This window comes from Triturus cristatus, chromosome 3_2 (genome assembly GCF_964204655.1).
Source record: "Triturus cristatus chromosome 3_2, aTriCri1.1, whole genome shotgun sequence".
Taxonomy (NCBI): Eukaryota; Metazoa; Chordata; class Amphibia; order Caudata; family Salamandridae; genus Triturus; species Triturus cristatus.
In genome coordinates, this window is record NC_140584.1 from 19,861,980 (window position 1) to 19,887,618 (window position 25,639).

General features: G+C 49.4%; 1 protein-coding gene across 7 annotated transcripts in view; it reads right to left on the bottom strand.

Moving 5' to 3' along the window:
* ARHGAP32 (Rho GTPase activating protein 32) overlaps positions 1–25,639 on the bottom strand; it is a 1,461,643-nt gene that overhangs the window by 99,130 nt on the left and 1,336,874 nt on the right. The window lies entirely within an intron of this gene.

The following is a 25,639-nucleotide window of genomic DNA, read 5'->3' on the forward strand; positions in this document are numbered from 1 at the left end:
TGAATGCTACAAACTGCCTTACAAATGAAAGAATTTCAAACTTGCCGATTTCCCCCGAAGGACTGCTGTGTTTTAATTGAATATCTCAGGAAAAACATTACAAAAATATAGAACCTGACATTCCCTTTATCTGCCATACTGACATACATATATGTCATGTAAAGTGTGTTCCTAGGATACCCTTGTGGCATGAATATATATTTCAACTGCTCCGCCATGCCCAGAGACAATTTAAATTCGTTTTTAGGTCTCGCCTGGCGTCGGAGCGTGCATGCGCTCCTCGCCTGCGAGAGCTATAGTCAACAAGGCCCTTTCAAGAAGGGGACTCTAAGCCCCACCCCTCCTTTTCATTGGGTAGCGTCAGCGTTTATGTTAAACGCTGGCTTCCCATTGAAAAGGTAGGTTTTCGGTTGCCATCCTTTCGCCTTTTTGGACGGCCCCGAAGGACTCGGTCGCCTGCATTGCGGCAGTCGTGACGAAGTTTCTTATCAGAAGCTTCGTCACGCTGCCTTGCACTCGCCAGTCCGGCTCTCTCATTGGGCGCTCTGAGAACGCTCTTCCTATGTTAACAGGCTTGTTTTGGTAGGAATCCCGCATATTTGGGCATCTTTCCAACGTGTGGATTGCTTTAACTGCTTGGCTTCCCCCACGCGCTCATTATGCTTAGTCTGGCCAGGTTCTGGGCATCGTGGAGAGGCGGAGGACCTGCGTGTCGGTGATATGTCATGACAGGCGGTAGCAGTGACTGGATCTGCGGTATGTGAGACATTATTGTGTGGTGTTCCCTTATTCCACCAGCTCCCGGGAGGGCCCCGGTGTGTGCCACAGCCTGTGGAGAAAGAGCACAGCTTCGGGAATCATGTGTCCCGAAACTCACAACCGAAGCAACACCCGGATTGCCTCAATTCAATGGTTATTTTTCTAAATAACACAAAATCCCCTTAATATTAATACTTAATATTGAAACCTCTGTCCTCGGTCTTTCTCTACTGCTGTAGATGCAGAATGTATTGTGCAGTGTTGTAATTGCATTTATGTAGCGCCTACTACCCCTGAAGCGCTTCATAGACGGCAGAGCACTCGTCTGGTGGTTGCGTCATCTTTGCGTGGGTTCCCTGTTCACATTTCATGGGGGGAGCGTCTTCCTCGCTGGCACAAAGCGCTGAGAGATGGCAATGCCTGGAGAGGGCTATGTTTAATCCTCTGCAGCCAGCTGCACACAAAATCGGGGGTGGGGGGGGGTGGGGTATGTGCCTAAAATCTCATTGCGTTCTGTCTAATCCGTCAGGGCAGAGGGCACACTGCACGAAGCCCCCTGGGGGGCTGCTACAGCGCCTCGTCCTCCCCACTGCAACCGCCTGGCGCTGGATGCAAGCGTAGTGTGCGTCACGGCGAAGTGTTTTGTGTGGCAGTGTTGCTCACCAATGTCTGCGACACTGGCGTATCTCCAGCACTGTTGCATGTATGTATGTTTAGTGTTTGTGTGCAGCATCGCTGAGTGTCAATATGTGGTCTGTTCGTGTGACAACACTGTGTGCCACTGGTAGCCACTGACTTTTCTTTCGTGTGTCACACCGTTTGAGAAGTGTGTTTGTGCGTGTGGCAGCACTGTGTGCCACTGGTAGCCTCTGACGTTTGTTTCAAGTGCCACACTGTGTGCAAAGTGTGTGTGACAACACTGTGTGCCACTCTTTTTATGGGGGGAGCGGCTTGCTCGCTGGCACAAAGCACCGAGAGATGGCAGTGCCTGGAGAGGGCCCTGTTTAATCCTCTGCAGCCAGCTGCACACAAATTCAGGGGTGGGGGGGTGCTGTGTCTAAAAGCTAATTGCGTTCTGTCTAATCCGTCAGGGCAGAGGGCACACTGCAGGAGGCCCCCTAGGGGGCTGCTAGAGCGCCTCGTCCTCCCACTGCACCCGCCTGGCACTGGATGCAAGCGTAGAGTGCGTCACGGCAAAGCGTTTTGTGTGGCACAGTGGTTTAGCGCTGTGTGGTTCACCAATGTCTGCGACACTGGCGTATCTAAAGCACTGTTGTATGTATGTATGTTTAGTGTTTGTGTGCAGCATCGCTGAGTGTCAATGTGTGGTCTGTTCGTGTAACAACACTGTGTGCCACTGGTAGCCTATGACGTTTGTTTTGTGTGTCACACTGTTTGAGAAGTGTGTGTGTGCGTGTGACAGCACGGTGTGCCACTGGTAGCCTCTGACGTTTGTTTCGAGTGCCACACTGTGTGCGAAGTGTGTGTGTGACAACACTGTGTGCCACTGGTAGCCTCTGACATTTGTTTCAAGTGACACACTGTGTGCGAAGTGTGTGTGCGTGTGACAACACTGTGTGCCACTGGTAGCCTCTGACGTTTGTTTCGAGTGCCTCACTGTGTGCGAAGTGTGTGCCAACACTGTGTGGAACTGGTAGCCTCTGGCGTTTGATTTGAGTGCCACACTGTGTGCGAAATGTGTGTGTGACAACACTGTGTGCTATTTCTAGCTACTGATGTTTATTGCGTGTCGACGAGGCTTTGCGGACAGTAGTGTCCAAGACAAGAAAGACACAATGGGGGGTTCTTTCTTTTCTGCTGTTGCCCCCAGGGGCTGGGGCTCCTTGCATTGGTCGCCCAGATCCATCGAGGGACCGGAGTCTGAGAAGTCAGCTGAAGACTTGGCTTTAATAAAGTGATCTACTCGCCCCCTTGGTAGCCCCGTGCGTCGCTACCGCCTGGACACTCCACCAAGCAGTATGCACGCTATACATATCTTTTGATTTGATTTGTGGTGTGTGTGACAACACAACACTGTGTGCCTTTGGTATCTACTGATGTTTGTTGAGTGCTTTATAGCTGTGTGCCAGCTGTGTGTGTGTCAGCACTGTGTGCCACTGATGTTTGTTGTGTGAGAAGTGTGTGTGTGTGTGTGTGTGTGAAAGCTCGAGAGAGGGCGGGAGAGAGAGGGACAGCACTGTGTGCCTTCAATGACAACTGTTGTTTGTTGAGTGCATCCCCGCTGTGTGTGTTTGTGGGACAACACTGTGTGCCATTTGCAGTCACTTCTGGTTGTTGAGTGCGTCGTCGATCTGTGTGTGTGAGACAACATTGCGTGCCATTTGTAGTCATTAATGTGTTTCGTGCATCACAACGTGTGCAATGTGTGTGTGTGAGACAACACTGTGTGCCTATGGTTAGCGCTATATGCTCACACCAAGGCGCTGTCATTGCTGTCTTGTCACTCTGTGGAATGAAACCGCTGTCTACTCTCACAGTGTTTATACCCATGCCAGTTTGTGTGAATCACTTCGGATAAACACGCAGTGGAATGAAACGGTTTCATTAATTTCACACGCTGTTATTTACTCTCGGCTGCATTCCAGTCCATCACATTTATGCTCATGTTTCCACTTCAAACAATGACAACTGACATCCAAATGAGTCTTGGCCCCACCCTGATGCGACTGTCAGAGGTCAAGCAGTAAGGCCAGATCCTCTCTGAATGAAAACATCTGAAGTACCCATCATGCTTCAGCCTGGTTTGACCTTGTCACAGAGGTGCTGAGTGACTCCTGTTACACTGGCCAATCACTGCGATTTATTGCAATTCAGGGCTGGTCACTGCTGTCTGTCCGCAGTTATCACTTCTGTCAGACCAAATATGTCACAGCCACCTGCAGACAGAGTCTGTCGCTGCTGTGCTGTCTGTCCACAAGTGTCTCTTCTGTCTGGCCAGAGGTGTCATGGCCATCTGCAAACAGAGACTGTCACTGCTGTCTGTTTTCAGGTGTCACTTCTATCATTCCACAGATGTCACAGCCATCCAGAGATAGAGGCAGTCACTGGTGTCTGTCCTCAGTTGACAAAGCCATCTGCAGATAGAGGCACTCACTGGTGTCTGTCCTTAGGTGTCACAGCCATCTGCAGATAGAGGCAGTCACTACTGTCTGTCCTCGGGTGTCACAGCCATCTGCAGATAGAGGCACTCACTGGTGTCTGTCCTTAGGTGTCACAGCCATCTGCAGATAGAGGCAGTCACTACTGTCTGTCCTCGGGTGTCACAGCCATCTGCAGATAGAGGCAGTCACTGCTGTCTGTCCTCAGGTGTCACAGCCATCTGCAGATAGAGGCAGTCACTGCTGTCTGTCCTCAGGTGTCACAGCCATCTGCAGATAGAGGCAGTCACTGCTGTCTGTCTTCAGGTGTCACAGCCTTCTGCAGACAGAGGGTGTCACTGCTGTCTGTCCTCAGGTGTGACGGCCGTCTGCAAACAGAAACTGTCACAGCTGTCTCTTCTCAGGTGTCACTTCTGTCATTCCACAGATGTCTCAGCCATCCAGAGATAGAGGCAGTCACTGCTCTATGTCTTCGGATGTCATAGCACATTCCACAGTGACACTCAGCCACGAGGGTGCCCCGTCTTTCAGCCCAGGGGCGGGGTGTGCTAGCCAGACACAGAGTGAAGGCACTCAGCCGTGGACAAGGAGCAGCGACAGCGTCGCCTCCTTCATATGGGATGAGTTAAACAGGGCGTAACACAACTCTGTTCACTCCCACACTGCTCTCAAGATCCCACCACTGCTGTTTTGCACTTTTTAAAAAAAAATTCAGTACTTCATGCATTTACTAAAAGTACTACAAGTGGAAGAAAATGCAGCAAATGGATACAAAATTGCAATTGCATTTGACCTATTGGTATTTTAAATGACAATGCCTTTCATCATTGCAAGTTTTTTAAAGACATAAATTAAAGGCATTGTCATTTACAATGCCAATAGCTCAAAATCTCGCAAATGCGAGACATATTGCATTGCAAATGCTTGTTTACTTTTCAATAGGGACAAACTCTTCCTGGTGCTGCATGTACAGGCAAGGGGTTTGCAGTTACCCAATACCTTCAGGGCACTACCGAATGAAGATGCAGTGCTCTTTGACAAGCCTCCCTACTAATGCATGTCACCTCATGAGTGACATAATACACATACTGGTTGGGTCTGGGACCTGGGTCCCCAGCCCATCCAGGGTCCATTGAAGGTTGAGCTGGTGGCCGTATCTACAGCAACAGGTATTACAGTTCCCAAGCCTCCAAAACCATAATCAGGAGCTCAACCCAATTTTTCCTCTATGTGGAAGGATAGGAGAATAGAAGGGTGAGGAGCAGTCCAGCTTCTTACATGCCCTACCATAACGCAGTAATCCCACCAAAACAAGACAGCGAAAACAAAAGTGAACCAGGAGGTGGGGTTTAGAAGGCCACAGAATTGGTTGGCTGTGGATTTCTGATTAGTCTAAGAGAAAATCCAATAAGCACCAATCTCTCTCTGTGGATCACATTTTTATATACATATATTAATTACACAGTGGCAGTCGCCACTGTGTAGTTATAGTTGGGTCAGAGTTGCATGACAAGAGTGTTTTTGTATCGCAAAAACACGTGGGTGCTGTTTGATGAATTTTGACGAAACTTTCCAAGTACAAAGTTTAACCACCCCAACTCTTTCCTGGAACTGTTTCGTGTTAACCTATCAAGAAAAAGAGGGTTCCTAAACGTTGATTTCCATATGAAATGTTGGGAAGCAATACACAAAAATAAGCTGAGTTAAATTACAAAACCTTTGGTAAAAATGCATAACTTAACACAGAAAGTGTGCTTTTTGTGATTTAGTTTGAATTCATTCAGCTGTTTTTGAGAAATCTCTGTTTAATGAGGTGCTCAGGGTGATCATGAAAGAGTTACAAAAGGAAAATATAAGCATCTGTTGGTGGAATGTAGTGCTGTAGATTCACATGCTCTGCATACTCTTGCTTTCTTTCGCTACGCTCTGAAGAGTGCAACTTGTTTTTCTTCAAAGACGTCTTTCACGTCACGAGGTAAGGTGACTCGTCACATTACTATAAATCTTGGCAAAATACATGGGCATCAGCTGATTGTTACTACTGCGCCTATGGTGAAGATTAAATGGAGCAGAACTAAACAGAAGAAAATGACCATGCAAAGGGTAAAAAAGTCAACTCCAATGCTTCCAGGGAGGAAGGGTGGGTGCATGTGAATCTAAGGCACTATATGCCACTAACAGATGCTTACAGGGCAAGAAAAATATTTCCATTCGTGCCATGTGTAGCTGCAAATACACATGCTCTACATAGACTTTAAAGCTGTTCTCCTGTAAGTGGTGGCCAGTCAGAAGTTGTTGCAGAGGACTGGAAAAGTGCATGTAGAACCGCCTGGCAACTGTTAGCTTGTTGTAGCGAGCTAGCACATCCACACAGCAATGTCTGGAGAACGTGCGTGCGGTGGACCAAGTAGCTTGCTTACATAGGTCAGCTATAGGGATGCTACCTAGGAAAGCTAGAGATGCCCCATTTTTGCAGGTAGGATAGGGTGTGGGTGGGACAGACAATCACCTCTCTCCTTTACCTTAACAAGTATGAATGCATTTGACCAACCACTAGGCTATGCTCGCATTGGAGAGGGCATGGCCTTTGCATGGTTTTTAGAAAGCAACAAAAAGCTTTTGTTTTTTGAGGAAGGCGTTTCTTCCATCAATGTAACACATAAGGGACCGCTAAACATTTAATGTGTGAAGTGTCCTCACTGCTACAGAATGCGGGTGTGGGAAGAACATCGGGAGTTTGATCGTTTGATTAAGATAGAAGGAAGATACTACCGTAGGGATACATTTTTAATTTGTTCTATGGATGAACTTCTTGTTGTGCACCTGAAATAAAAGGTTCCTCTAAGGAGTGTTCTAAAGCTCACTGACTTGTCTGAGAGTGGTTATGGCCACTACGAAGGCTACCTTCCAAGACAGAAACTGCAGAGGGCACTAATGGAGGGGTTCGAAAGGTGTGCCCATGAGTCGTGTGAGATGGGGCAGAGGGTACTCTGGGTGGAAAGATCTGTTAAAGTCCTTCCATGAAGAATCTTGATGAAAGTTCCCCTAAACAGTGAAGTGTGTTCCCTACTGTGAGGGTAGATAGTAACTGCAGCTAAGATGCGTAGGCAAGGCCTGCCATTTGTAAATGGAGCAAGTAGCAGACTATGTCCTGGACTGTCGGCTTGAGCGGGTCAATGTGACTAGGGCAGTTGTTTCTAACCAGTCGATCGCAAGCTACCAGTAGATCCCAGACATCTTCAGAGTAGATTGCAGCCTTGAGTTCATTTTTAAATAGGCACAGGGTCACATTTTTATTTTAAAGTTACGGGAAGGCTTTGCTTACTTTACATTATCATCATAAGGCTGCAGATAGTCCTTTTTTTTAAATTAACTTTGTTTTATTGATTTTGGCAGGTAAGCAAAATACAATACGAAATGCAAGTACTCCCCAGGTGGCGCCAACAGAGTAGAGTCTGGAACTAGCCCGTCACCGGTGAGACAAACCCGAGATACCAAAAAGAAACAAATATACCAAAGTTCTATGGGCTAGCAAGTGTCCATTGGAGCGAAGAAGGCCAGGGCTCTCGCCACCTGGTCGCGTATTAATTTCGTCAATACTCAAGAAAGAACAAAAACAAACCCCCAACGTGAACCCCACCCCCCCCCAAACCGGTGTGCCTGAAGCGCTCCCGTAAGTCTTTCATCGCGGGAGTCGCCAAACGGTGAGGTCCTAGGAGCATCACGTGAAGACGAAGGGTCGGTGAGGCGCAGGAAGCGTAGATATCTCGGGCAGGTGATTTCATTATATTCTGTCGATAAAAGTGACAGAATCAGCTGCCAAACCGTGGCAAAGGATGTCATGGACTGCGTGAGCATGGCATGAATGCGTGCCATACCTATCGTGTACCAAAGCTTGTGCAGCCAGCAAGAGTGGAAGGGCCGAGTCCGAGACCCCCAAAGCGATATGATGTGCTGGACAGCCCCCATGGCCAATCCAATCTGTCTCCCCCTGAGGGATTTCAACGGAAATGTGATTGCGTTGGGCAACCCCAACAGCGTGTAGGCAGGGAAGCGGGGAATGGCAGTGGCAAAATGTTTGTCAATGTCGTCCAGTACTGCTGTCCGTCACCTCCTTGCAGTCCCACAAGAGATGTGTCAGTGTGCCCTCCGCATCACACCCTCGCCAGCAAGTGGGGCTACGGTCGGGGTTGCCCCTGTTGAGGCGTACCGGTGTCAAATACCAATAAGTCACATCTTTCACCGCTGTTTCCCTCCCGGCGGTGTTCCTGGCAGTATGGTTAGCCCTGTAGTAGACGGTGAGCCATTCCCGATACATCAGCTCTACCCAACTCACCCTCCCACCTCCACTGGCCTGCCGAGCGGCGCGAGTCGGCTGGTGGACAAAGCATTTTATATAGGTCCGTGATCATCTTACGGTCCGTTTCTTTGGTGAAAGCGGTCAGCCGACGGCCCACCATCGGGCGGATCCCGGGCTGTGTCAGCCAATGTCGGAGTTGAAAATGTTGACATTTTTGCGGCGCCACAATGCCGTGGTAATGGATGACATCCGACAGCTGGATGAACCCGTCAAGATCGAACAGGTGACCCGCCGATCAGCAGTCCGCCACCCGCCACTGCCGGAACGCGTGACTCTCGAGCCCCGGAGGAAACTCCGGATTATCAAACAGAGGTGTAAGGGGTGAGGGAAACGTAGTAAGCCCCCGGCTGACCGCTACCGCATCCCAAACCCACAAAAGCGTGCTCGTGAGGGGGGACTGCTGAAGGCGAGCCGGCTGATCAGGGGGCTTTAAAAAGGGGATTTTCCAGAGGGGTGATTACGCCAATGCCCTATCTTGAAAAAGCCACCGCTTCTCGGAATCTGGCCTATACCATTCTACCAAATACCGCATTGCGCCGCATGAAAATACTACAGCAGATTGGGGATCCCCAAACCGCCCTCGCCAGGAGGGCTGAAGGTGAGGTCCCGTCGCATCCGAGGCCGCTTCCCAGCCCATATAAAGTGGTGTACAGCGTCTTGTAGACGTCGTATGGTACCTCGAGGAGGGGACACCAGAATGGTTTGAAAGATATATAGGATCTTAGGAAGGACAGACATCTTCACCGCCGCGACACACCCAAGGAGTGAAAGGGGCCGCATCTGTCATCTACGCAAGTCGCTCTGTATTTGGGAGGTGAGTGTCTCATAATATATTGCGACCGTCCGTTCGGTAGATGTGGTTTGGACTATCCCCAGGTATGGGATGGATGTTCGGAGCTGCAAACCCCCCACGGCCAAAGATGTGTCGTGGGTGTCATGAGCATTGCGGCCCAGCAGAAGAAGCATAGATTTCCCCAGGTTTATTTTGAAGCCGGACACCCTTCCAAAGGCGTCCAACTCCCCCAAAAAGGCCGGTACCGATTGTTTGGGTTTGTCCAGCACCGCCAAGATGTCATCGGCATAGAGACTAATTGGATGAGGTAACCCCCCAAAAGAGATACCGGCAATATCCGGGTGGTCTCTAATTTTTTGCGCCAGGGGCTCTATATACAGCGCGAAGAGGAGAGGCGAGAGCGGGCAGCCCTGCCTCGTACCTCTCTGGATGTCGAAGGGCCGTGAGCTTATGCCGTTGACCCGAATCCGGGCCCTGGGAGTATCATAACAGCTGGCAACCCAGGCCCTGAAGCGGTCGCCAAAGAGCGCTAGCGTTTTATCGAGAAATCCCCAGGCCACACGGTCAACCGCTTTCTCAGCGTCGATTTATAGGAGCATAGCGTCTGACCCTGCATACTGAGCTTTATCTATTAAATGCAGGAGGCGTTTGGTATTGTCACTGCATTGTCTATTGGGGATAAAGCCCGACTGATCTGGCTCAATGAGACCCGGGAGCCGCGGCCTAAGTCTGGCAGCTAGAACCCCTGTAAAGATTTTAAGGGCCAGGTTGAGGAGAGAGATGGGCCTATAAGAGGAACATTGGGTGCTGTCCTTGCCCGGCTTAGGTAACACAACGATATCGGCCTCAACCATGTCAGACGGTATCGAACCGGGGCCCCAAAACGAATTAAAGAGTCTGGTAAGAAGCGGAGCCAGCAGGGAGCAGAAGGCTTTGTAAAAGCCAGCTGGGAAACCGTCCGGACCCGGCGACTTCAAGGGTTTGAGACGAGATATCGCTCCAATCACCTCCTCAATTCTGATCGGGGCGTCCAGTGAGGCGGCATTGTCTGCAGAGAGAGCCGTTATGGCTGCTCCACTTAAGTAAGCCTCTCCAGCCACGTCGAGCGCCACATCCGCGGTATACAAGGGACGCATAGAACTCCCTAAAAGCCTCTGCGATTTGGGTGTCGCTGCTAAGAGTTTCCACCTGTGCATCGCGAATAGTTGTGATTTTAGACGTTGGACCCTGGCGCGAAGCGCACTAGCCAGAAGACACCCCGTCTTGTCACCTCCCACGTAATAAGTATAACGGAGCCTCAATGCAGCGTATTTGGCCCGGTCAATATCTAAGCCAGCCAATTGCGCTCTGGCAGCTTTCAGTCGTCGCCAAATTCTGGGAGCCCCGGTGCGACTGTGTACCCTTTCGAGCTCGACCACCGCAGCAATGAGGGAGTCCCTCTTTTCTTTGCGCTCTTTGGCTTCCGCAGCGGAAATGGCTATCAGTTCCCCCCTCACCACCGCCTTCAGCGCCCCCCAGAGTGCCGTCAAGGATGTGCCAGGTTGATCATTGCGGGTAAGGTAGTCAGTGATGCTTGTGTGTAATTGTTGGGTGACCCCTTTCCGTTGCAGGAGAGCCTCCCGCAATCTCCATCTCCCCCCCCCCCCACCCTAGTCCGGGGAACCCTCACAGTCAAGGTTATGGCTGCGTGATCTGATAAGGCAGCCGGAATAATATCTACGTCCTCCACAATCGTGTTAAGCTCCGAGGAGCCTATAAAGTGGTCCAGACGGGCGTAAGTCCGGTGCGCGTTATAGTAGAAGGTGTAGTGTGTCGCTGCGGGGTGCCTATCTCGCCATATGTCCACTAACCCTCTGTGCGCCATCCACTCCTTACCCTCAAGTGAAAGCGCCCCCGAAAAACCAAAGCGGTGGCCTGAGCGGTCCGCCTCCCGGTCCATAACCAAATTAAGGTCCCCTCCCACTAGTATGTAACGGGCCTGGGAATTGAGAATTTCGGAGACAGCGCCCTTGAGAAAGGATTCTTGACCTGAGTTGGGGACGTATAAAGAGCCAATAATCAGGGATACACCACCCACCTGAATGACATGTGCCAACAGCCGACCTTTGATTTCGCCGATTTTAGGTCCCACCTGTCCAGAAAAGTGTTTCGCAAAGAGTATCGCTACCCCCGCCTTCTTGTCATTGGTAGAGGAGTAGAATTGCTGAGGGAACGCCCGGGACCGCATGCGATACCAATCCCTGGGAATAAGGTCTGTTTCTTGCAAGAGACCCTGAATTCTCCAAGTACGATAATACCGCTCTTCGTTTGATAGGATTATTGAGCCCCTTGACATTTAGGGTAACAATCGACAATGTGGCCTCCTTCATTTAGCGCTCCAACCCGGGGAAAGCGATAACCCCATAGACAATCCAGGCGCAACTGCGCTCAAACCCCGTTCCCCCATGGCACACCGGTTTCCACCCCCCACTGCTCCCCTCCCGTGCCCCCATCCCAACCCCCACTAATCCCCGCCCCCCCAAGCCCAACCAACCCCCAAACCCCCCCAAAACCCCCTCTACCCTCCTCCCTAACTGCAGCCCCTGCATTGTCCAATGCCCTTCAGTCGAGACCCTGGGCATTTGGTACCAAAAGATCCAGGAGTCCGTGTAGCCCATCCACCTAGGCCCCTTGCCGCCGCCCCCCCCCCTGCAGGCTATGCTACGCTGCCATGAAGTCCCCATACCAACTTAGAGAGCCTCTGGTGGGGAAGTGCCCCTTGATACCGCAGCCAGTGCCGCTGCCCTCTCTTGCGTCATTGTCTCCGGGTCAGGCTTCGTGTCCAGGATAGGCGAGCGTCGGCGGCAGACCCTACGCCACTCTGACCCCGACTGCCGCCGCGCGTGCTCAGGAGGCGACTCCGATTCGCTGTGGGTGAGGCCCAGCAGGTCACATGTCTCCCGAAGGGAGCAAAATTGGACTAACTTGCCATTCCATTTAAAGATTAGTCGGAAGTGGTGGCCCCACGAGTAGGACACACCCTTGTCCTTGAGGAAGGCAGTCACCTCCATGAAGGCTTTGCGTTTTTTGTAAGGTGATGGATGCGAGGTCTTGGAAGAGAGCTATAGTATGCCTTTGAAAGCGGAGCGGTTGCTTCAATCTGGTCTCTCGCAAAATACGCTCCTTCAATGGGAAATCCTGTAAGAAGGCTAAAATGTCGGGCGGGGGAGCCGGCGCTCTCTGCCCCAGACCCACTTGATGAGCACAGTCAATGCGAATGTCAAACTCAGGGCCGACCCCCAAAACCTCTCGGAAGAGGCCCCTTAGGTAGCCCGCGACTTCTGTCCCTTCCTCTTGCAGTGGTACCCCCCGGACGCGGATGTTATTGCGTCAGGAACGGTTTTCAAGGTCCTCCGCATGGGATTGTAAGTCGACCTGGTGATCCTTCAGGCGGATGATCTCCTGCTGCAGCTGCTCAATCTCCTCAGACCTGGATTGGTCACTATTCTCAATGGCCGCCACTCGATCCCCCAGATCGTCAACCTCTCGGCGGATTTCCCGCACCTCCCCAGCCACCTCTTGCTTTAGGGTCAAGAAGTCCCCCCTCAGAGTGTCAAAGAGGGATTCCAGAAATGCTCGGGTCACTGGACCATCTCGATCCTCCGAGTCCAGTGGCGGCTGGGTGGCCGGGGGAGTGTGACACCCTCTGTCTCCTGTTGTGGAGCACCTAGCCAGCATCTCCTTAAGCGAACGTTCCCCCTTCTTTTTGGTGCTAGCCATCTGTGGGCCATGAGCTCCGCCCATACAGGGACCCACTCCCAGTCTGGCTTCGCAGCCGCGGCGCTCCTCTCCGTAACAGTGGTGGTGGGGGGGGGGGGGGGGGAGGATGGCCGGTAGCAGGCAGCAGTGTATGGAAAAGGCCCCCTGACGTTCACCAGCAGCACAAGAGGGGCGTCCAAGAGTTCCTCGCTCAACAGGAAAGCCTGGCGGTGGGGGTGCGCTCAAGGGTGTGCAACCAGTTCAACCAGCAGGCCCCTGCCCCACGGGTCCGCCGTGGACTGCCCCAAAGTCCCAGGCCCCTACCACTCCACCCTGGTGTGGCGCGCTGCAATGCGGCAGGGGCCCTCCCCGACTCACCGCCACCTGATGCCGCCCCAGGGGCCCGCTCTGACTCCCTGCAGTGTCCGCTGACGATGTGACCACCAAAACAGAAGGCCTCTGCCCGCAGGCGCCAAAGTCCTTGTGGGGCCGAAGGCCCAAAAGCTGTGTCACCAAAAGGGAAGGCCGCCCCCGCTGACGTCCGTCGCTGATCGGGTGCTGGTCGGCGCCCCACCCTGAGGCCCGTGCTCTCCTCCTGGCGGCTGACTCACCAGCCGGGGGGGGTTGATCCACCCCCGCGCGCGGCGCAGGGCCTAGACACCAAGCCCTGGGAGTCCCGCCGATGTCGCCTTGTAGGACCCCCGGAGGGCGCCGGGACGCCCTAGGCAGCCGATCCGCGGCCCGGACAGCTAAGGCCTCTCCATCCAGCCCTGAGGCCTCCTCCGGCACCCAGCACGAGTAGCACCAGCTGGGGCACGGCTCCGCCCATGCCGCCGCCCCAGGGCATAGACACCAAGGCCGCCAGAGCTTGCCAAGCCCCTTACGCTGGCTTCTCTGCGACTGCTAGCCTCCAGACCGGCCCCACAGTACAGCACCGCCTCTCCCACAAGCTGCGACGCCGATTGCGCCGTTCGGTTGGGGGCTGTGCGGACGGGAGAGCGAGGGTGGGGAACCTGCGACGGGGAGCCTCCGGAGTCCGCGTCCTCCTAGGTCGCCATTTTGGCCACACCCCGATAGTCCTTTTTAACTCAATATTCGAGTGAGAACACAATTTGCTATCTGAATGCTTTTAAACGGGAGAAAATTAAGATTGAAAAGTTACCTTAATAATTAACTCTTCATTTTAATTTCCTCCCGTTTCAAAGTGTCGCATTTAGAAGAAGCAGGCCTTTGGCTCCCAGTTACCAGTAGATACGCCCATATTTATAACTGAAAAATAGTAATTTTATTTTAAATGCAAGAAACTTAACCTGAAGAAAACTTCTTCTATGAAACATTAAGTCTTAGGGCCAGATTTCCGACCATTTATTGCGGTCTCAAAGGGGCATTTGGCCCGTTTGCAACCGCAAGAAATGAATGCACAATGCACTAACCCTATTTTGCAAGTCGCTAATCTATTAGCGACTCGCAAAATAGGGTTAGCGACTCGCTATTAGGAAGGGGAGTGCCGAGGGCGTCCCTTCATAATAGCGAGTGCAAATGCCATGTACGAGTGTTTTGCGACCGCATTTGCGGCCTCAAAAAAAATTGCAGTTTAATACCTACTTCAAGTAGGTGGCAAACCATTCACAAATGGGAAGGAGTCCCCAGGGGACCCCCTTCCCCTTTGTGAATGGGTGCGCAAATATTTTTCAAAAGCAGGCAGTGGCCCCAGGGACCATTGCCTGCCCTTAAAAAATCAAACTGAAAAGTTTTTTTTCTTTTTTTAAATGCAGCCCATTTTCCTTTAAGGAAAACGGGCTGCATTTAAAAAAAGAAAACTGCTTTATTGACAAAGCAGTCCCAGACATGGCGGTGGTCTGCTGACCCCAGCACGCCACCATCCCTAGAAGTGCTAGCCATTCCTAATGGTGTCGCAAATTGGGACAGCCTCACTAATATTCATGAGGCATGCAATTTGCAACCCCATTGGGAATCGCAAACAGTTTCTGAGACACTGTTGTACATTGAATTTTGCGACTCGCAATTTGTTGCATTTTGTGTGCCGCAAAATGTAATGGTCGTACATCTGGCCCCAAGTGTCTCTTTTCACTTTCAATTAAGCCAATTACATCAAAATGTTTTATGAAGCATGGTTCTTCACTTAAAATTCCTCCCATTTAAACCGATTTTTTCTTTTATAAATATGACACCATGTCTACAAGCCACTGGGAGCAAGGTGTCTAGTCTTGCTGAACATGACACTTGGAATGGGGTAAAAATTAAATGATGAGTTTTATGGAATCCATATGACAAAGTAAACTTGATGTTGAAATTTTCTTGACACAGTGCCATATTTATGTGCACCATACAGCTATTATTTTAGGTGGGAGAAATTTTAAGAGCAGAAAAATGTTCTATAGTCTGAACATTTTTGTAGAACATTTTCATGGACTTTAAATTTCTCCCATTTAAAAAAATGGTTTTATGTTTTTGTTATACATGTAGCACTGTCACATATGGCGATATGTCCTGTGCCACAAACAACTACATATGACTCAGTCTCTCAGTCACATGTACACATATATCTCATGCATACGCACACATGTTCATACATCCCCAAAGATCACACTCTCACTGACACATATAGTAGCCCTGTCATAGTGCCCCTAGTCAAAGTATTTTATTCAAACCATAGTATCTGGCTCTATGGACAATAGACTTAATGTCGAGACGTGGGGGCATATGGTAACAATGCGTGAGTTCCTTAAACTTCAGTAGGTCTTGAAGATTTTCACTGATCAAAAGTAGCTCTCACTACAGAAAAGGTGGGAGACCCATGCTCTAGGGAGATAGTAGTGGACACATCTTTTCCATAGCAGGCCCGCTCTGAATTTATGGGCCTCCTTGTGATTGGTCATGCACTCAAGAGGCAGACTGAGGTAGAATAACTCTAGGACTTCAGGAGAAAAATCAGGAGATTGAGCTACCTTGGATTTGGGTGCCTGACTGTGCCATGGTTCTGGCTTAGAAGGTCTGCCCCGTTGGGCAGCTTCTTGTGAGGTGCTAAGGAGAGGTCGAAAAGGGTGGTGAACAAAAATTGCCTGGCTCCCCTAGGAGCCACCAGGATGAGAGTGTGGGATGTTTGCCAAAGCCTCCGAATCACGAATGGAAGGAGTGAGAGAGGCAGAAAAGCGTATGTAGATGTCCCTGACCAGTTCATACGTAGTGTATTGTTCATGGATTGAGGGTGTGGGAACTGGAGACGAAGTTTGGGCATTGGGCGTTTTCAGCGGTGGCAAAGAGGTCTATGTTGGGAAACCCCCAACAACAGAAGTAAGAGTAGGATTTGTAGGTGGAGTTCCCAGTCATTGACTTGTTGCTGCATCCTTCAGAAGGTCTGCAAAGTCATTGTCCACTTCCAGCAAATACTCGCCAGTAGATGGACTTTGTGGTGGGGGGAGTACCGTCAAATACTTTGAGCCAACGATGACAACTGTGGTGAGTAAGTGTTGCCCTGTTTCAGTAATACATTGCTGTCATGCTGTCTGTGCAGATGAGGACCACCTTGTGATGAATGTGACAGGAGAAGGCTTTGAGAGCTAAGTGGATGGCCAGTAGCTCTATGTGGTTGATGTGGAGGCCCAGTTGGTGTGGTGCCCATTTGTACTAAATAGTCAAGTCCTGTAAATGTGCACCCCACCTGGTTAGGGAAGTGTCCGTAGTGATAGTCACTCGTGGAACTGGGTCAAGAAAAGGCCAGCCCTGCAACAGATTGTTGTTGTTCCACCACTGCAGAGAGTGATGGGTGCTGGCCCAAATCAACACTAGGTCTTCCCAATGACCCCCTACTTGTGACCGTTGTGAAGCTAGGCACTCCTGCAGCAGAAGTATTTGTAATAAGGCATGGGGAACAATGAAAATGCAGGAGGTCATCATGCCTAGGAGGTGCATGACCCTTCTGACCGTTATTTGGTGAAATTTAATCATTTATGAAACGCGACATATGCCTGAAGGCATCTTGGCGCTAGCGTCTATGCTAAAGAAAAGAAAAACACTTGTTATAGAGAGTATTGGTGTCTACATAGAGAGTGGGAATAGCCAGGTTTCGAGCTGCTCCCTAAAAATCAGCAAGTTTGATTGGCTTTTAAGTGTCAGGGAAGCGTATTCCAGAGTTTGCAGGTGGAATGTACAAAACCGATCTGGCTGAAAAAGGGGCAGTAACGTCTGGAAAGCTTGGACGCGTGCTTGGCTGGGATAGGCTTTTACAGTGACTGACTTGAGGACTGCCCCCAAGAAGGGATGAACCTGAAGGGCCTGAAGGTGGGACTTTACTGTGTTGATGATGGTGAACCCTAGATTGTGCATTAGGTCTATGGTTGCCAGAGTATGAGACAAACACTGTTGTTTATTTGCGCTCTTAATCAGCCAATCGTCAAAGTAAGGAAAACGTGGACACAGGTCCTACTGAAATGGGCAGCTACCACGACAAGGCAATTTCTGACCAACCTGGGGGCCATAGTGACCCGAAGGGTAGCACTTAGAACTGAAAATACTAGCCACTTAACACAAACTGGAGGTAACGGCGATGTGTAGGGTGGATCGGCATGTGAAATTAGGCGTCTTTCAGGTCAAGTGTTGTTATAAAGTTGCCTTGTTGTTAAGGCCGCACTGGCTGCACCAGGCATTGGGTGTTTCCCCTGGAGGCTGGAAGAGTGTGGGGAAGGTTTTGTTACTGGGGGCTGGTTTTGTAGCAGTTTTAAAAGCACCTGCTGCAGAGTTCCTTCTATATCCAGCAGTTTTCAGGCAACAATAAAAGTTTCAAGATTACTCTGGTGATTAATGTACCTGCTTAAGGCAGATGGGAGTTTTGTCTAGTGGAAGTTTTGACATCTAAGAAAGCTCAGAAAGTTACAATGCCTGCTGCAAAGAATGCGTATTAGGCAGATCACAGACAGTATTTTATGTGTATAGCTCTGTGGGTTTCTGCTCTAGTCAAGAGATCCTTTTGTTACTATGCAGTTCATAAATTACAATCGTAATCTAGCACAGTAAGCTCTGAACTGCCATCAATGAGCTGCACACAAACTGCATTGTGCATGTAGTAATGTTTTTTCCCAGTCTGTTATTATCCTAATGTTGCTAAAAAGGGTTTGTTTCGGTAGGAATGAATTCTTATTAGCAAAGCCAAACCTAACCACTGTGTTACATCCTGAATCCTGTGTTTGTGCTTCTCCAGACCGAGCACTCAAAAAAACAAATGGCTATCAGTATGGATGACATGTGAAACCTATACCTTGTAGTCCCCTTTGTCTTATGTAACATTTTCTACACACTGGATTATACTTGTATGATTCATTGTCTACAGCTGCAGCACCATTCAGGTAAGAGCGGAGGGCGGGGGGGGGTCATCAGTGGGGCCGGGTGGGGGTGATTTTGATGGACGATGTTGGTGGACAATTCATTTATTTTTCCCTCATCATCATCCGTCACTGTTTGGCCGAGGCGGCACGCTTAGCTGCTCTGCCTTTTCCTCACCTAGGGAATTACTGCCCCTGTAGCCTTCCCTTGAAAATCCCAGTGAAACGGTTTGCTGCAGCCTCTGAAAGAAGGTAGTGGCTTCAGGGAGATGGTCTTGGAATCCCCTCTCGGCTGGGACTTCCAAAAGAACCTTAGGCAAGATGAAGTCTGGAAAGCCCCCACAGCCATGCCCTTTTTTAGGTCTAGTCTGAGTCAGCGCACATGCGCTGCTCTGCGAGACTTGCTGTAGTGTAGTATGGAAGAGAAGATCCGCCCATATTTTTCATTGGCTTGTGTCTTTGTCCTTCGTAAATGCTGGCTTCTGATTCAGTAATTGGCTAGTTAGTCCTTCCTTAGTACGGCCTTGTCTTCATTTGTAACCTCGCATGGCTACTGGCCCTTTTACTTCGGTTGTTAGATGGTACATCTTTTTAAGTCTGTAAGCATTACTTTCTTTAATGTGTTTTTTCTACTGCAGGCAAAATTCAGCGTGCGATACGCGCTTTCATTTTACAAGCAGCCCTTCACTTGTTTAATATAAGTACGGGCACCGCTTAATTTAATATGCACGGGTGTCGCACATGATGTTGTTGCACTGTGCCCATTTAATCATTATTTCTTTTTATTAGATCCCCCTTAGGGACTGGGTGTAAAACGGTACGGGTTGGTAGCCTGAAATGACACTATAAACAGCGCGCGATGCGCGCTTTCATTTTACAAGCAGCCCGTCACATGTTTAATAAATTAATGGTCACGGCGCCTGCTTAATTTAATACGCATGGGTGCAGCGCGACACAGCAATGAGAGAGGCTGACTGCTTGCTGCAGAGACGAGCCAGCGCTGGAGCAGAAGAGAAGCAAACTGGGTCTGCCTATGGAAAGATGGCCGCTCAAAATACTTCTAAAGAAACTAAACCAGGAGCGCTGACATCAGCTCCTGTGTCTCGTACGCTGACATGTAAAGCAGACTACGAAAGGAAGTGCTCTCCCAATCAGGGCTGGGCAGCCAGTAAACTACAAGCAGGCAGTTTGCAGTTTTATTTACTGACAGGCGTTAGTGTAAAACTGAAAATAAAAACAACAATGAATGAAGGAAGTGCTAGAATCTTCTGGGGCAGTAAAGGAATGTTTTGATTAAAATAAAAAGTAAACAGACCCGGTCCTGCTCTTCTCGTGACCCTGCTGCCGGACGTTTTCAGCCAGGACAGCGCGCAATATGGGCAGAAAGCATTACTGTGGAGAGACATTTAAAAACAAGCTGAAGCAGTGCATGTCGTGTCTGCAGCAAAAGAAACTCAAAGAAAGAGAGGATGTGACGTAACGGCCAGAGCTGCCGACTTTGGAACTAGGGAAACAGGTTCAAGTCTCGGTGTTGGCACAACATCGTGTGATTCTGGGCAAATCACTTAGGGGTCGATTAGGATGTAGGGCGGATCGCCACCGCCTGCATATTAGTATGGCGGGGGGTACCTTCTTGTGGTCTGGGCTACTGTCAGTTTACCTGCAAGGTATGTCAGACTGCTGGCTCTGGTGGGTGGTAGGGCCGGGGAACTGCCCAGTACATGCACGGCATCACACACTGCTTCCTCTGATGAGCTGGAAGTGTCAGCAAAGTGTGAGAAATTAACAAGGCATGTTGGACCAGTGCCTACGAGGAGCTTGGAGGAAAGGGGCAGGTTCAGTCAGATATTATGGTCTCTTTAGGGCTCGGGACGAATCAGCGACATGACAGCCTCTGATTTAGAGATATTGCTATGATAAATTGCAATCCATATCATTTTCCAGAAGAGCCAGTATGCGAGGAGTCCATCGGCCATGAAAAATGATAATAGTTAATGATTCAGTGGTAGTCATTTTATCGTCAATGTAGGTAAGAAATGCTGATTCGGCCCTGCTGGAATTTACACCTGTAATAGCATAGCAAGGTTGCAATAGCTCTTATGCACAGGAGGAAAATGGACCTTCTTCTGACAGTTTGGTAGTAAAAGCCATCTATGTTTGGAGTTCAGTGCTTCGCTCATGCCCCTGAGCCCCGGTGCCGCAGCGCCTGCAGCACTACCGATAGCTACACTACTGTATACCTTTTATGGCAGTTTACACATGTTTCTCAAAAGAAGGTAGTGACCCCAGGGACCTATTCAAGCTGTGTAAAGACCTGCTGTAACAAACAAGCATTTGCAATGCAATAAGTCTCGAAATAACGCAAGTCTGAGCTATTGGCATTGTAAATGACAAAGCCTTTTATTTATGTTTTGATTTTTAAAACATAAATAATAAGCCTTGTCATTTACAATGCCAATATCTTAAACTTTTGTAACTGCGAGACAGATTGCACAGCTGTCAGCGTCGAAAGTGTTGTTGATGCCAGGAGCTGGGTCTTAGGAGGCTGCTTCAGTGCCAATCGCTGACTCAGAGTCTGATCTGATGGCTTGTGTTGGTACTGACTATGGGCCACAGGCAGTAGTACGACCAGGAGCCTGGTGTTGAGCTACTGGGCGGGACGCCCAATCCACACGAAGACAGTGCTCAGCATGAGTGAGACGTCAAGGAGTTAGTGGAGGATGGGACCTGGTGCTCACAGTCGACGTCTCCAGTGATTAGAACTTTAAATATTGTGCCTCTTCTGCTTCAGAGTCCGAATGGGAGCTCAGCTCAGTGCAGAACTGAAGGGGCTGCTCACCTGAGGGTCCCGACTGTGTTCCCTCCTCGACTTCTTCGTCCTCAAAGAGGGCAGGGGTGTCATCACCTTGCCGGTACATGGGTCCTTGAGCGAGTCATTAATCGTGTCGGTACTGCAACTTCTTTTTTTTAGCAGAAGGCGACACAGGCTGTGCAGGAGGCCTCATTGTGCTCCAGGGAAAGACAAAGATTGCAAACCTAATGGAGGTCTGTCCAGGAATACTTTGTGTTAGACTGAAGAAAGCACTGAAAAGGAGACCTTTACATCACACAGGCAACATTTTATAGGTAAACGATGAAGGAGAAGACCTCACAAGCCCAACGGAGGTTTGCGATGACACTGATGGGAATGGAAAGCCCAAATGTGTGCAAGACTAACACTGCAATGTGTCAACCTGAAAATCAGTAGATACGTGCCCAAACAGCAGAGAAAAATCCAACAATGAAGTTGATGCACATTGCCAGTAACAGGAGGCTTTATCTTACTCCGAGACACAAAAACTTCTTTGAAGAAAATAAGTTGCACATGTCTGGGCTACACATGACACGAACAAGGGTATATCTGTACTGCTGATTTCCAAATATGCTCTGAATTGTCACTTTAAAGGGAACAATTCAATCCTGTTTAACTGACCACAATATGTTACGGTAGCCATTACAGAACTCAAGGACATTGTCCTTGAGTTCCGAAAATAAATTAAAAAAATATATAAGGAGGCAGGGTGAACCTGCCCACCACTCACACACACACAAATACACCAGTTGCGGGTGGCAGGGAACCGAGTAGTGGGGAAGGGGGAGAGGGGTGACAGAAAAAAAAAACGAGAACTATAAGAAAAAAACACTTATCTCTTTTCGACCGCCATCTCTCCTCAGTCGCTCCTTCTTTTCCTGGTGAGACCCAGAAAGAGGAAGCACACAGGCTCCCATAAGCCAATCGTTGTGATTGCTCTAGGAACCGTAGTTCAACGCTCAGGCGGGGGACACGGAGCCTGTGCATGTTCCCCACCAGGCTGTCTATTACAGCCTGGTGGGGAATATGCAAAGTGCGCATGACTGTTTGGCCAGCCCAAGACAGCTGACCAAACTGCCAAGCGCACTTAGAGAGTGCCACCACTCCTCCCTTTGTGACACCAGCCCACGCCCTGCCCTAAACCAGCCCCGCAGCTACGAAAATAATATGATAATAAATACATTAATATTTTATTTTTTTCAATGCTCTGAGAGCAGTAGGGCGACGCTCCTCCGCCTTAGCGGATGAGCCGCCCCTGACATACACAACATGCACAAAATGTTGTGGCAGCCATTTAAAAAAAAATCTCCATTGCAATGCCATGCAGAAAAAGCATGTTTCTGAAAGTCTCCAAAAAAAAGCACAATGTAAAGGGTGACACCAGATTTCAAACACAATATAAATAATTTGTTGGTGGGGACCACACACATTCTAGGAAATGGACACTTTTGTAAGGCGATCTTATCCTGCGTAAAATGCCGATCGTCTGCTGGAATCTAATTAACTATGTTTGAGAGAAAACTGTTTTCTCTCATGATTTTCTCACACAGATTATAGAAGGTGCTCCAGAAGCTAAAATGAGAGCTTATTTTCTGTAAAAGAACACTGTTTTCTTCAGCCTGTAAGGCTAGAGTCTAAGTTCTGAATAAAGCATACTTCCAACAGCAGAAGCAGCCTTTCAGTTGTTTTCACAGTGTTCTACTGTAGCTTCTCATAGAGTTCTAATGAACAACTAGAGCACTACCATGCTGTATTTATGACACAAAAGTGGCACACCTGAAGCTATCATGAAGAATTTCCTTTAGAAATTTATAAAATGAGGAGGGTCATTGTCATTAAAATTATGGTTAGTGCTCTATAAAGCAAAAACAACGACACTTTTTCTGAGTTCTCAAATAACTTTCTTATCCATGTCAGTAAAACATTTTGACATGCAGACTGAAACGTGTTCTTTCAAAACCATCAGCAACCTGTCAGTTAACTGCGTGGGGATCAACTGCAGCCTCCCTCTGCATTTTAACGTACAACTAGAGAGCTAACATTCTGTATTTATGACAAAACTGTCGCACACCTGAAGCAATCTTGAAGTATTTCCTTTAGCAATGAACAAAATGAGCCTGGGTCGTTTTGTCTTAGAAATTATGGTTAGAGCTTTAGAAAGCTAAAATGAGGAAACATTTTGCCTGAGTATTTAAATATGCAAAAATAACAATTGATGGACAGAATGCAGAACAATGTCATACATTCACCCCAGTACAGAGATCTGGGCCTAAATCCATCGTTTTTTTGCTCACCATGCCATTCCAGTTTGAACCCAGCCATATGCAAATCAGTCTTGACCCTGTGCCCCATGGGAACAGTCCAGCCCGAACTGCCAAGCCAGGTCCTCCCTGGACTGGAAACAAGCATCCTAGGACCGGTTTCGGGCTTTCAGCCCTCATCAGCCAGGATAGCCTGATTCCAGTGGCATGGAGAGCAAGGGACTCACGTCTGAGCATACCCTTCCCACTCGGGGTGACAAATGCAAAAATAACAATTGATGGACAGAATGCAGAACAATGTCATACATTCACCCCAGTACAGAGATCTGGGCCTAAATCCATCGTTTTTTTGCTCACCATGCCATTCCAGTTTGAACCCAGCCATATGCAAATCAGTCTTGACCCTGTGTCCCATGGGAACAGTCCAGCCCGAACTGCCAAGCCAGGTCCTCCCTGGACTGGAAACAAGCATCCTAGGACCGGTTTCGGGCTTTCAGCCCTCATCAGCCAGGATAGCCTGATTCCAGTGGCATGGAGAGCAAGGGACTCACGTCTGAGCATACCCTTCCCACTCGGGGTGACAAATGCAAAAATAACAATTGATGGACAGAATGCAGAACAATGTCATACATTCACCCCAGTACAGAGATCTGGGCCTAAATCCATCGTTTTTTTGCTCACCATGCCATTCCAGTTTGTTTGTTGTAACGCTTTTCGCCCTAAGTGGGATGGGTATTCCCAGACGTGGGGACCCGTGCTCACTACGCCACTGGAGTCAAGCTATCCTGGCTGAGGACGGCTGATAGCCAGAAACCGGTCCTAGGATGCTTGATTCCGGTCCAGGGAAGACATGGCTTGGCAGTTCGGGCTGGACTGTTCCCATGAGGCACAGGGTCAAGACTGATTTGCATATGGCCATGTCTAAACTGGGGTGGTGTAGTGGGCAAACGAACGATGGATTTAACCCAGATCTCTTGACTGGGGGAGAATGTATGCATTGTCAGCATTCCGTCCAACATTTGTTTGTTGTAACGCTTTTCGCCCTAAGTGGGATGGGTATTCCCAGACGTGGGACCCGTGCTCACTACGCCACTGGAGTCAAGCTATCCTGGCTGAGGACGGCTGATAGCCAGAAACCGGTCCTAGGATGCTTGATTCCGGTCCAGGGAAGACATGGCTTGGCAGTTCGGGCTGGACTGTTCCCATGAGGCACAGGGTCAAGACTGATTTGCATATGGCCATGTCTAAACTGGGGTGGTGTAGTGGGCAAAAGAACGATGGATTTAACCCAGATCTCTTGACTGGGGGAGAATGTATGCATTGTCAGCATTCCGTCCATCATTTGTTTGTTGTAACGCTTTTCGCCCTAAGTGGGATGGGTATTCCCAGACGTGGGACCCGTGCTCACTACGCCACTGGAGTCAAGCTATCCTGGCTGAGGACGGCTGATAGCCAGAAACCGGTCCTAGGATGCTTGATTCCGGTCCAGGGAAGACATGGCTTGGCAGTTCGGGCTGGACTGTTCCCATGAGGCACAGGGTCAAGACTGATTTGCATATGGCCATGTCTAAACTGGGGTGGTGTAGTGGGCAAAAGAACGATGGATTTAACCCAGATCTCTTGACTGGGGGAGAATGTATGCATTGTCAGCATTCCGTCCATCATTTGTTTGTTGTAACGCTTTTCGCCCTAAGTGGGATGGGTATTCCCAGACGTGGGACCCGTGCTCACTACGCCACTGGAGTCAAGCTATCCTGGCTGAGGACGGCTGATAGCCAGAAACCGGTCCTAGGATGCTTGATTCCGGTCCAGGGAAGACATGGCTTGGCAGTTCGGGCTGGACTGTTCCCATGAGGCACAGGGTCAAGACTGATTTGCATATGGCCATGTCTAAACTGGGGTGGTGTAGTGGGCAAAAGAACGATGGATTTAACCCAGATCTCTTGACTGGGGGAGAATGTATGCATTGTCAGCATTCCGTCCATCATTTGTTTGTTGTAACGCTTTTCGCCCTAAGTGGGATGGGTATTCCCAGACGTGGGACCCGTGCTCACTACGCCACTGGAGTCAAGCTATCCTGGCTGAGGACGGCTGATAGCCAGAAACCGGTCCTAGGATGCTTGATTCCGGTCCAGGGAAGACATGGCTTGGCAGTTCGGGCTGGACTGTTCCCATGAGGCACAGGGTCAAGACTGATTTGCATATGGCCATGTCTAAACTGGGGTGGTGTAGTGGGCAAAAGAACGATGGATTTAACCCCGATCTCTTGACTGGGGGAGAATGTATGCATTGTCAGCATTCCGTCCATCATTTGTTTGTTGTAACGCTTTTCGCCCTAAGTGGGATGGGTATTCCCAGACGTGGGACCCGTGCTCACTACGCCACTGGAGTCAAGCTATCCTGGCTGAGGACGGCTGAA